This window comes from Sander lucioperca, chromosome 17 (assembly GCF_008315115.2).
Source record: "Sander lucioperca isolate FBNREF2018 chromosome 17, SLUC_FBN_1.2, whole genome shotgun sequence".
NCBI lineage: Eukaryota > Metazoa > Chordata > Actinopteri > Perciformes > Percidae > Sander > Sander lucioperca.
In genome coordinates, this window is record NC_050189.1 from 20,757,830 (window position 1) to 20,770,329 (window position 12,500).

General features: G+C 44.0%; 1 protein-coding gene and 1 long non-coding RNA gene across 2 annotated transcripts in view; both read right to left on the bottom strand.

The window, feature by feature from the left end:
- Positions 1-12,500, bottom strand: part of LOC116034141 (hemicentin-1-like) — a 1,482,957-nt gene that overhangs the window by 1,057,360 nt on the left and 413,097 nt on the right. The gene's annotated exons all lie outside the window — the stretch shown is intronic.
- LOC118493577 overlaps positions 6,237-12,500 on the bottom strand; it is a 151,623-nt gene continuing 145,359 nt past the window's right edge. Inside the window, exon 2 of the long non-coding RNA XR_004895522.1 lies at positions 6,237-6,615. This is a non-coding gene — a long non-coding RNA (uncharacterized LOC118493577). The remainder of the gene's footprint in view (positions 6,616-12,500) is intronic.

The window sequence follows — 12,500 nt, forward strand, 5'->3', positions numbered from 1 at the left end:
AACAGCTGAGATCCAGTTTCTCTCCGTGGCAACAGAACAAATAGCTGTCGGCCCGGATCCAGAGAGGCATACTGGGCCAGGTTCAGTCCACATGTAGGCTAGGGTTACCCCAGGTTTAGTTTAGTCTAGATATAGTCCAGGTTTAGTTTAGGGTTAGCCCAGGTTAGTATAGTCTGGATACAGTCCAGGTTAAGTTTAGTCTAGATTTAGCCCAGGTTTAGTTTAGTCTAGATTTAGCCCAGGTTCAGTCTGGTTTTAGCCCAGGTCAGTATAGTCTAGATCAGCTGATCTCTAACGTATCAGAATGAACATTTAATCAACTCAAGTTATAACTTTTATTATATTATATTGTAAATATATATATATATATATTATATTTATTATATATATATATATATATATTATGTTTATTATATATATATATATATATATTATAGTAGTTATTCAAGTTGAGTTCAAGTTCTCAGTTTTAAATTTTGGAACCGTTATATACTAAACAACGGTACCTTTTCTCCAGCTTCATGTAGTTAAAGGACACTTCTTTGACTTTTTTTTTGACAATGTCACTATTTTACACTTTTTTCATAGATTTTTTTACTTTCGTCGTTTTATTCCAACATAGTTTCCTTTTGTTGACGCCTTTTTCGTGTATATTCAACATCAATAACAATGTATTAATCTATTGAAAACAAATCTAAATTGATGTTGTGTTACACTTCATAAGATTTTGTGTTCGTAACTCGAGGTTTACTTGCTGTTCGGCCCGGACCGCGAGACAGGAACGGGTCTGGAGCTCCTGATGTGTCAGAAGGTTCTGGAGATATGAGGCTTCTTAAAGAATGGCTCCAATCTTTACTTTTAATAACTACGGAGCGAAAGAATCACTCATAATCTGTGTTCACCTTCACCCCCCAAAAAAAGTCACAAAAGCATAAAATAATCATAAAAAATGCCTCAAAAGTGACAAAAACAAATGCTAAACATTGTCAAAAGAAGCGCCAAAAAAATGTCAAAAAAGTTTAAAAATACTTTTAAAAAAAAGTGTAGACAAGAAATTCCTCTGAGTCAGACAGTTACTCTGATCAAACCGTTCTCATTCTGAACTGGTAGAATCAGGACGTTTGGACAGTGGCTGTCAGCGTCTGATGCGATGAAAAAGGCGTCTTTCAGCGTGTTAGTGTAACGCCCCGGGGAGAGCAGCAGTTAGAGAGGATTTAGAGAGTAGTATGTAAGGAGGTTGGTTGGGGGGGTGGATGGGTCAAACACAGGACTTTCAGCAGGAGAGCAGGTCACGTCCCGCTGGTCACGCTGGCTATAGTCACTTTTTACTTTCCTCCCGCGTGTCACAGAACCGTACGCCCACCCACGACCTTTTCCTAAACCCAAACATCCCGTTCTTCCCGCGTGTAACGGAACCGTAAGCCCACCCACGACCTTTTCCTTCCCAATAGTCCCGACCAAGCGTGTTTACTTACAGCGCTAAAGGGACGGCAATAGTCCCGACCAAGAGCGTTTACTTAAAGTGCTAAAGGGACGGCAATAGTCCCGACCAAGAGCGTTTACTTAAAGTGCTAAAGGGACGGCAATAGTCCCGACCAAGAGCGTTTACTTAAAGTGCTAAAGGGACGGCAATAGTCCCGACCAAGACGTTTACTTATAGCGCTAAAGGGACGGCAATAGTCCCGACCAAGACGTTTACTTATAGCGCTAAAGGGACGGCAATAGTCCCGACCAAGCGCGTTTACTTACAGCGCTAAAGGGACGGCAATAGTCCCGACCAAGAGCGTTTACTTAAAGTGCTAAAGGGACGGCAATAGTCCCGACCAAGAGCGTTTACTTACAGCGCTAAAGGGACGGCAATAGTCCCGACCAAGAGCGTTTACTTAAAGTGCTAAAGGGACGGCAATAGTCCCGACCAAGACGTTTACTTATAGCGCTAAAGGGACGGCAATAGTCCCGACCAAGACGTTTACTTATAGCGCTAAAGGGACGGCAATAGTCCCGACCAAGCGCGTTTACTTATAGCGCTAAAGGGACGGCAATAGTCCCGACCAAGAGTGTTTACTTATAGCGCTAAAGGGACGGCAATAGTCCCGACCAAGAGTGTTTACTTATAGCGCTAAAGGGACGGCAATAGTCCCGACCAAGAGCGTTTACTTATAGCGCTAAAGGGACGGCAATAGTCCCGACCAAGAGTGTTTACTTATAGCGCTAAAGGGACGGCAATAGTCCCGACCAAGAGTGTTTACTTATAGCGCTAAAGGGACGACAATAGTCCCGACCAAGCGCGTTTACTTATAGCGCTAAAGGGACGGCAATAGTCCCGACCAAGCGCGTTTACTTATAGCGCTAAAGGGACGGCAATAGTCCCGACCAAGAGCGTTTACTTAAAGTGCTAAAGGGACGGCAATAGTCCCGACCAAGAGCGTTTACTTACAGTGCTAAAGGGACGGCAATAGTCCCGACCAAGAGCGTTTACTTATTGCGCTAAAGGGACGGCAATAGTCCCGACCAAGCGCGTTTACTTATAGCGCTAAAGGGACGGCAATAGTCCCGACCAAGAGCGTTTACTTATAGCGCTAAAGGGACGACAATAGTCCCGACCAAGCGCGTTTACTTATAGCGCTAAAGGGACGGCAATAGTCCCGACCAAGCGCGTTTACTTATAGCGCTAAAGGGACGGCAATAGTCCCAACCAAGCGCGTTTACTTATAGCGCTAAAGGGACGGCAATAGTCCCGACCAAGCGCGTTTACTTATAGCGCTAAAGGAGACTTTTAGCGTCAATAAGAACAACAAAGGCACCTGACCAAGCGTCCATATTTTACAAGATGAGTGTGAGAATGTGTTGCTCTGATATAGACAGGTACTCTGAGATGGACAGGTACTCTGAGATGGACAGTTACTCTGAGATGGACAGTTACTCTGACATAGACAGTTACTCTGATATAGACAGTTACTCTGAGATGGACAGGTACTCTGAGATGGACAGGTACTCTGAGATGGACAGGTACTCTGATAATGATCTGAGATACTTCGGTGAGTACTCTTACATGTACATTTGGACAGGGTGGTGCACGGCTGCTCTGCACTGACAGGAAATGGTCTTGGCGGTATTAGGCTTTTATTCAAGCCAATGAACAATCAAACACAAAGATAATGACATTTGTGAAAAATCCATTAAAACATTACTCAGGCTTATACTGCCATATGAAAATACATTTGTTAAAAAAACATTCAGATAACACATTACATTTAATGGATCATGGGGACACAATGAAGACCTCTATGTGGAGGCTTCCCTGTGGGATCTACATATTGTATGTGCATAGATGGCTGTGTTTTAATGGCTCACAGGGACACAATGAAGACCTCTATGTGGAGGCTCCCCTGTGGGTTCTACTATTGTATGTGCATAGATGGCTGTGTTAAAAAACAAATGTTCATACGGGTCCAACTTAACAATGAGTTTGAGCAAATCTGTTGTTTGTCTACCTATGAGTAAAATTATGTTTATTTTCAAATCCTTGTGATAAGGGATGTCCATTTTTAGTAAATCGTGTGGTTTGTTTTAATCTAGAGGAGGACGCCAAGAAGAAATGGAGGAACTTAAGGGATAAGTACAGGAAGGAGCACATAGCAGCGAAGGAGAGGCAAGCCCTTACCCTGACATACCTGGTCCTTTACGGTCCCTAGAGAACCCCTACCCTGACATACCTGGTCCTTTACAGTCCCTACAGAACCCGTACCCTGACACACCAGGGGTCTCATTCATAAAATTGTGCGTAGGATGCTTACTAAAAGTGTACATATGCCCGAAAGCCAAAAATGGCGTACGCCAAAAAAAAATTATATTTATAAAACCATGCATACATACATCTGTAAACAATGTTCCCTTTATAGATCACAGATTACCCACAAGTGTGCGTATGTGAATCAGCCTCTTATCCCGCCCTGTACACGCCCATTTTTAACCATGAATAGTCAATGCAGAGCACCTCGTGAATGCTGATCAGTATGTTAGTGACCCTGGCAGTTGTTCTTTCATCACGCCAAATCATGACCACTGGTGGAGAAAAAGCAAAAAACTTCTCAGATGTTCAGGAATTGCTGCAACTTGAATTAAAATTTCGGCCTGTTCTTGCCCAGTGTAGGGAAACCTGATCTATAACTACGTGTATTAATAATACATCCAAAACGGCAGACATTACGGCACTCGGGGACAGCTTCGATATACCAGACATATATGATGAGATTTAACAGAGCTATATATTATATCCAAACAAGCCTTGGTGATAAAGTTGAAGATTATATATAATATTTATATAAAACACTTAGTTGTCTGACATTTCCCTCTGGAAACAGCCGGTTGCCCCCAGAGTGGTGAGGACCTGTATTTGGACCGGGATGGCACGGTTCCGGTGCGTTGCCCTCTATGCTGGACCCAGTTCAGTACATAGATCCAAGAGCTCAGCTTTAGGGAATCTAAATCGTCATATTAGCCAGTCATCGTCATGATCCCTGAAGTCTCTTTCTCTCCTGATTCTTCCGTTAGCGTAGTCCTCCTGCAGGCCAGCTGTGCCATCATGCAGCATTACACACGGAGGTCACCGCAGTATTTATATGTTTACAACAATTTGTGATTGTTAACACCTTGCCAAAAGAAAGTGTTATAGGCAAACACACTTTTCTTCATGCAGGTTTTGTCACCAACAGTATTAAAGTTCGGACTGATAACAAGGACATTAAGGGTAACGATTGTGCGAGAGTTTAACGGCTGTATATTCAGACTTTGACATTTGATGATATATGCTCAGTATATTTAGTTATGTACACTGTGTTCTGCCGTTATCTAATGCTAGGGTATTTGATGCTATCCTGTAATCCAGTCAGGTCATCTCCTCCTCCTGCGCTCTGTAGCGGACAATGTGACGGTGAGTCAGCGCCAATTAAACATTAAGAACTAATTTTTATTTAAGATTTCAGTTGGAGGTGTTTATGGAACAATTATCACTCAGTACAATCGCAAATAACATTATATAATCTTCATGGTAACGTGGATGATATGGAGTGAAGAACTGTGCGTGAGGCATCAATACTTGGGGCTGTCAAACAATTCATTTTTTCTTAATCGCAATTAATCGCTTAATTTCTATAGTTAATCATGATCATGATGATCGCATGTTTTATCACATTATTAAGATTCTATTATTTTGCATTTCAGAACAGTTTTTAAGTCCATATTAACAATGGAAAGTAATTCTTACCAGTGTATCTTGACTGGGAATCAAATGAATGCAAAGAAAGTTAATTTATGAACTTGACTTTAAGATTTGTATTTGTTTGTTATTTATTTATTTATTTATTTATTTACTGTAAACAAAAGAAAATGTGTGAATCTAGTCACACATTTGAATCTAGAGTCAATATAGTGTTTAATAACTCCTAAATAATGTTGATTCCTCACTGAGGAACTACTGTCCTCCACGGCCATGTATGAGACAGGTCAGAACATGCCAACCGTAGTACGTCTTTAAGACCGGGTCCTCTACGATGCTGACAGGTCTGCAGGTAGTTGCCACCCATTTCACAAGAGCTGTAGTAATTTTTTGGGATTTGGTTTCATCCACAGGTTGGCAAGTAGCACTCTCTAAAATATTGCTTTGCCTGAGCCCACTAGCATCAACCTGAGTCCCGTTAACTGAACTATATGCTTAGCCGGTGATATTTTAATTCAGCTTTACACAACGTGCATGTGGCTTTCGACTTGCCTACGGCCGTCCAGGAGTTTCTGAAAATAAAAAGCTCCATTCAGAGTTATTGCTGCTGTGTTTCTCCATCATGCTGCAGCAGCAGCAGCAGGATGTGTTAGGAGGAAGTGGCAGCTTGATGAGAAGTAACGGTGCTGCAATGGTCAAAATAGTAGCCTGTTAGGACCACGCCAAGCCCAGGGAAGTGTAAAATAAAATAATAAATCACGGCATGTGATTAATGTGATTAAATAAAATGAACGCGTTATGCTCGGCCCTTAATCGCATCGCGATTAACACGTTAATGCTGACAGCCCTAATTACGAGTAATCGTTATTCCCACATTTACTTTCTGCAGTCTGACTCCAGTTCACCACCTCACCATCTGCGTCACCAGGTCCTATTGTCTCCAAAATGTGCGTACGCATGGGTCAGAGTTCGCGTGGAGGACCGCACATTCTCCCGTCAAGTTTGTTTTTTAGAAATCAAAACCCTACGTTTATAAATGAGACCCCAGGTCCTTTACAGTCCCTGCAGAACCCCTACCCTGATACACCTGGCCCTGCAGAACCCCTACCCTGATACACCTGGCTCTGCAGAACCCCTACCCTGACACACCTGGCCCTGCAGAACCCCTACCCTGACACACCTGGCTCTGCAGAACCCCTACCCTGATACACCTGGCCCTGCAGAACCCCTACCCTGATACACATGGCCCTGCAGAACCCCTACCCTGATACACCTGGCTCTGCAGAACCCCTACCCTGACACACCTGGCCCTGCAGAACCCCTACCCTGACACACCTGGCCCTGCAGAACCCCTACCCTGACACACCTGGCCCTGCAGAACCCCTACCCTGACACACCTGGCCCTGCAGAACCCATACCCTGACACATCTGGTCCTTAACACCAGAGCCCCTGTGTCCAAAGAGCCGACCCAAAAGATAAAATGCAGAGCTCTCTGAGTTTGAGAACCACGTAATCGGTGACTGTCAAGCAACCCAAATGAGTGGCAACTCTATCTGGAGTGGATCTTATCTGGCTTCTAGGCTCCAAAGACATTCCTCTGCAAAGAGACAGCCGCTCACATTACGCATTGAGCTGTTGATATGGGAAGCAGAGTTTGGGCAGTGACACAAACATTTACAAACTTCTTTGACATTTGCATTTTGTGTGTTTCTGTTTATTGTGTGTGCAATACAGGACAGCAATTCATATTTTTCTGTTTGTGTTTAATATTTAAAAACAATTCAAATTGTTTATTTTGAGTGTATTAAAGATTTTGAATATTTACTTGTATCTTATTCCTTATTAGTTACTCTTTCAGTATGTCACGGGATGTTTATACTTTAAACAATAATCACTTATTTTTATATTCTGTTATATCATTGTCTTACCAGATGGTCAGATTTATCCTAAAAGTGCATTTTGAGTGGCCACAGGAATACCACACCGCTTTACAATATTTTATAAATATAACAGATACATGGTAGTTGTAATATAACTGCTCGGATGGCCGAATCTGAGAAACATACCTATATATATATACATATATATATATATATATATATATATATATATATATATATATACAGTACCTCACAAAAGTGAGTACACCCCTCACATTTTAATAAATATTTCATTATATCTTTTAATGGGACAACACTGAAGAAATTACACTTTGCTACAATGTAAAGTATGAAGTGTACAGCTTGTATAACAGTGTAAATGTGCTGTCACCTCAAAATAACTCAACACACAGCCATTAATGTCTAAACCGCTGGCAACAAAAGGGAGTACACCCCTATGTTAAATTCCCATAGAGGCAGGTAGGGAGTAGTATGAAAAGCACTGGCGTGAGACCGGGTTGGCATATACGTACTTGGAACTTTGTTCTCATTCAGGTGAAGCACTACTAGTTGGGCTGATTGATCTGCATGCAGCACCTGAAAAGCTCTGGTGTTACTTCTGCAAATCCCAAGTAGCAGAGCTTTGCCTGAATGAGAATGTAGATCCAAGCATGTACATGCTTAGAAGATAGCTGTGTCTCATGTCACATTGTATTTGTAAACACTGTAATTATATTAGTCACACTATGCAAATAGGATGATGTATGCAACATACATAGAAAAAAAATAATCTCATACTTCAACCATTTGGTCACCAGACTGCAACCCTAAAATATACAATATACAATGAATATTCAATGATGGATTAAACAAGATGAACTATCCCATGTCTACCTATCCTTCACTAACAGGTGTTTTCTTTTAAAGGAACATGCCAATATTTTAAATATTATCCCCCAGAGTTGGATAAGATGATCCATACCCTTCTCGTCACTGTGCGTGCAGTAATTCAATCTGATGCACCCACCATTAGCCTAGATTAGCATAGCTCATTGACCAACTAGCCTATCTCCCAAAAGTGACAAAAGAATGCTTGGTTAAATAGACATTCAATAGATCTCCAAAAAAGCTCTGCTTTTAACGTGCCATGTCATTTAGAGGTGTTTAGATGCCTATCCAGCTAAAGGAAGGTGGAAAATGATTTTTCTGCCTCTTTGGTGTGTAAACAAACACAAAACCCCTCAACACTCTTAGGTGGGGACGAGCGTGGTGACATTCCTTGACAGAGTTGGATCAGCACAGCCCTTCCTCCTCTGTGTTGGAGAAAAGACGAGTAGTATCCAGAAGTTTTACGTCATCCTCGATCAGAAGGCGCAACAGCTGTGGCTGCCTTCGACGAACTGTTTAAGGCCCATTTCATCTTTGGTGTATCCTACGATGAGGCCTTGTGCAACTTCTTCACTTTCATTCAGACTACCGTGTATGGGACTGACGTCGGCACTACAAAATAGAGTCCACGGGTCAAGGAAATCCGGGCAAAAGTTGATCATATTGAGGTTTGAAAATGTTCACCTGTTACATTTCCAAGGTACAGCACAAAAGTTTCTCCGTTTTTTTTTTCAACATTTGAAGTTTAGTCATGCTTTGTACCCAGGACGTACATTGCATTTGAATTGTGGCAAGAGTGGGTGTTCTTCTGTTTTTTACATGTATTGTTCAGGAAACATTTATTGAGAGTACATGGAGACTGTGTAGCTTCAAGTTCTGTTGATTCTTTGGACAATGTTGACAGTAATGTTAGTGTTCCTGATCCACTGCCAAGTGCAGTTTCTCTCGTCAGTTACCCAGCTGCTCTTGAAAAAAGACAGTTACTGGATATGTGTAGCTCTATTACAAGCAAGTACAAGCATCTGGAGTCTCTGAAAGTAGTGTGCAGTCTTTAGTTGGTTCAATAGAGGAATTTGTAAATGACGTCCATGTCCAAGCACAGGACACTGTTCTTAAATGTCTTTCATCTGAGGTAACTAAACAAACTCTACATAAAGTTAAAGACTGTTTTGAGCAGCTCAAAAATCAATTTTCATTCCTCAATACTGAAAATAAGAGGCAAAGACATGTTGAGAAAAAATGGAAAATGGTTGAACCAGTAGAGCATGTTCTTGGTGTGCGTTATGATCTACGCAACAATAGAACTACTGGTGTATACAGTCACATTCCTGTTTATGACAAATTTGTTTATGTGGCTTTTTTGGTAACTCTTGAGTCAATGTTTACCAACCGGCAACTCAGCAACTGTTTCCAGCAAGTAAAGCATCATGAAGATGACATTTTCAAAGACATTAATGATGGGTTATATTTCAGAAACCATCCATCATTTTCACAGCAACAACATGCTCTTCAAATTCAGCTTTATTATGACTATTATTTTGAAACGACCAATCCGCTAGGATCTAAAAAGGGAATTCACAAACTTGGCTGTGTTTACTTTTTTAAAGAAATTTGCCAATGAAGCTGAATTGAGTTTTGATGAACATTCATCTTGTGGTGCTTTTTCATTCAGAGGACTTGAAGTATGGTTTTGATCCAATCCTACAGCCTCTTGTTCATGACTTAAAGGTTTTGGAGACACAGGGAATCCAGGTGCCCTTTTCAGATACACCATTAAAGGGCTCTGTTGTTCAGGTCACTGCGGATCATTTAGCTATACATGGACATCTTGGTATGGTTGAATCGTTCAGTGCAACTTACTGTTGTCGATTTTGTTTAACTGACAAAACACGTTTGCAGTCAGTCTGTAGCGAGGATGACCCAGACTTACTTCTTCACACAAAGGAGCTCTATTCAGAACACTGCAAAGCCATGGCACCAAATGCCACTCTAGTGTTAGGTGTCACTCACTTGGTGTTAGGAGAGCCTGTCCCCTAAACGCACTGCAATTCTTTCATTCCTCAGACAGTTATGCAGTGGATATTATGCACGACCTACTAGAAGGTGTAGTACAGTATGAGTTAGAGCTTCTTGTTCAGTATTTGGTGAAGGACCTCATCTCTCAAAGGATTCAGAGCTTTAACTACGGCTACAGTGAGAGAAAGAAGAGACCCAGTGGAGTCAAAGTTAATGATGACAGCAGTATGACCTCAGGCTCAAAGCCATCCAGTCTGGGTGCCTCCTGCTAAATACTCCCTTGATTTTTGGAGACCTAGTTGACCAGAACAACAGTTATTGGAATAAGATTATGCTTTTGATTCAGACATTGTATTCTCGCCAAAAATAACAGCTGGTATGACTTATTTGAAGCACCACATTTCTGACCATCACGAACTTTATAAGTTGGTGTTTACAGATAAGAGACTCATCCCAAAGCATCATGTGATGACTCACTCCTCCAGATGTATTAGGAAATAGATCCACTTACACACATGTGGTGACCGGGTCAGGGTACTCAAGTATAATCCGTTTTTCATTTTAAACCAAAAACAAAAATCTTAACTGACTGTTGTTGTCGGTGGTCTGTCTGTCTATCTGATGAGCTGTATGGTGCAAGATGAATTTCCGAAAGGATCACTAAATGTCTATCTATCTATCCATCTAAAAGGGCTTCATTGTTGTTGCAAGTCAAGTCTGCACATTAGCTGCCATTGAACATTTGAATGTGAAGAAGAAGCTGCCATGTTGCCTCCTCCTCCTCCTGGTGTGGCCTCCTCCTCCTCCTGGTGTGGCCTCCTCCTCCTCCTGGTGTGGCCTCCTCCTCCTCCTGGTGTGGCCTCCTCCTCCTCCTCCTCCTGGTGTGGCCTCCTCCTCCTCCTGGTGTGGCCTCCTCCTCCTCCTCCTCCTGGTGTGGCCTCCTCCTCCTCCTGGTGTGGCCTCCTCCTCCTCCTCCTCCTGGTGTGGCCTCCTCCTCCTCCTGGTGTGGCCTCCTCCTCCTCCTCCTCCTCCTGGTGTGGCCTCCTCCTCCTCCTGGTGTGGCCTCCTCCTCCTCCTCCTCCTCCTGGTGTGGCCTCCTCCTCCTCCTGGTGTGGCCTCCTCCTCCTCCTCCTCCTGGTGTGGCCTCCTCCTCCTCCTGGTGTGGCCTCCTCCTCCTCCTCCTCCTCCTGGTGTGGCCTCCTCCTCCTCCTGGTGTGGCCTCCTCCTCCTCCTCCTCCGGTGTGGCCTCCTCCTCCTCCTGGTGTGGCCTCCTCCTCCTCCTCCTCCTCCTGGTGTGGCCTCCTCCTCCTCCTGGTGTGGCCTCCTCCTCCTCCTCCTCCTCCTGGTGTGGCCTCCTCCTCCTCCTGGTGTGGCCTCCTCCTCCTCCTCCTCCTGGTGTGGCCTCCTCCTCCTCCTGGTGTGGCCTCCTCCTCCTCCTCCTCCTGGTGTGGCCTCCTCCTCCTCCTCCTCCTGGTGTGGCCTCCTCCTCCTCCTGGTGTGGCCTCCTCCTCCTCCTCCTCCTCCTCCTGGTGTGGCCTCCTCCTCCTCCTCCTGGTGTGGCCTCCTCCTCCTCCTCCTCCTGGTGTGGCCTCCTCCTCCTCCTCCTGGTGTGGCCTCCTCCTCCTCCTGGTGTGGCCTCCTCCTCCTCCTCCTCCTGGTGTGGCCTCCTCCTCCTCCTCCTCCTGGTGTGGCCTCCTCCTCCTCCTGGTGTGGCCTCCTCCTCCTCCTCCTCCTGGTGTGGCCTCCTCCTCCTCCTCCTCCTGGTGTGGCCTCCTCCTCCTCCTGGTGTGGCCTCCTCCTCCTCCTCCTCCTGGTGTGGCCTCCTCCTCCTCCTGGTGTGGCCTCCTCCTCCTCCTCCTGGTGTGGCCTCCTCCTCCTCCTCCTCCTGGTGTGGCCTCCTCCTCCTCCTGGTGTGGCCTCCTCCTCCTCCTCCTGGTGTGGCCTCCTCCTCCTCCTCGTGGCCTCCTCCTCCTCCTCCTGGTGTGGCCTCCTCCTCCTCCTCCTGGTGTGGCCTCCTCCTCCTCCTGGTGTGGCCTCCTCCTCCTCCTCCTGGTGTGGCCTCCTCCTCCTCCTGGACCACAGTTCATGGTGATCAGGGTAATCCTTCTCTCTGCTGGGCCTGTATCATCCAGCTCATATGGTCTGAGCTGATACAGTGGTGGACCAGTATTTGCAATATGTAACTTCAACAAATATCAGCTTCATGCCATTTGGTTTTAATAAATAACTACCATACCACAATCATCTGACTTTTTGAAAGTCTACAAATATATCAGGAACTGTATTAATGATGTCTGTGCTGTATTTGTTTAACGAAGCGTTATAGGATGATTCAGACAGCTTGTGGTTTATGGCTAAAATATTACAGATAGATATATATATATATATACATACATATATAAAATTAAAATGACAGATAAATAAGGACATGTACTTCTCAGCACAATCTACCAAAGTTATTATAAGTAATTCAAAAAAGAAATTCCCATGTTCCAAA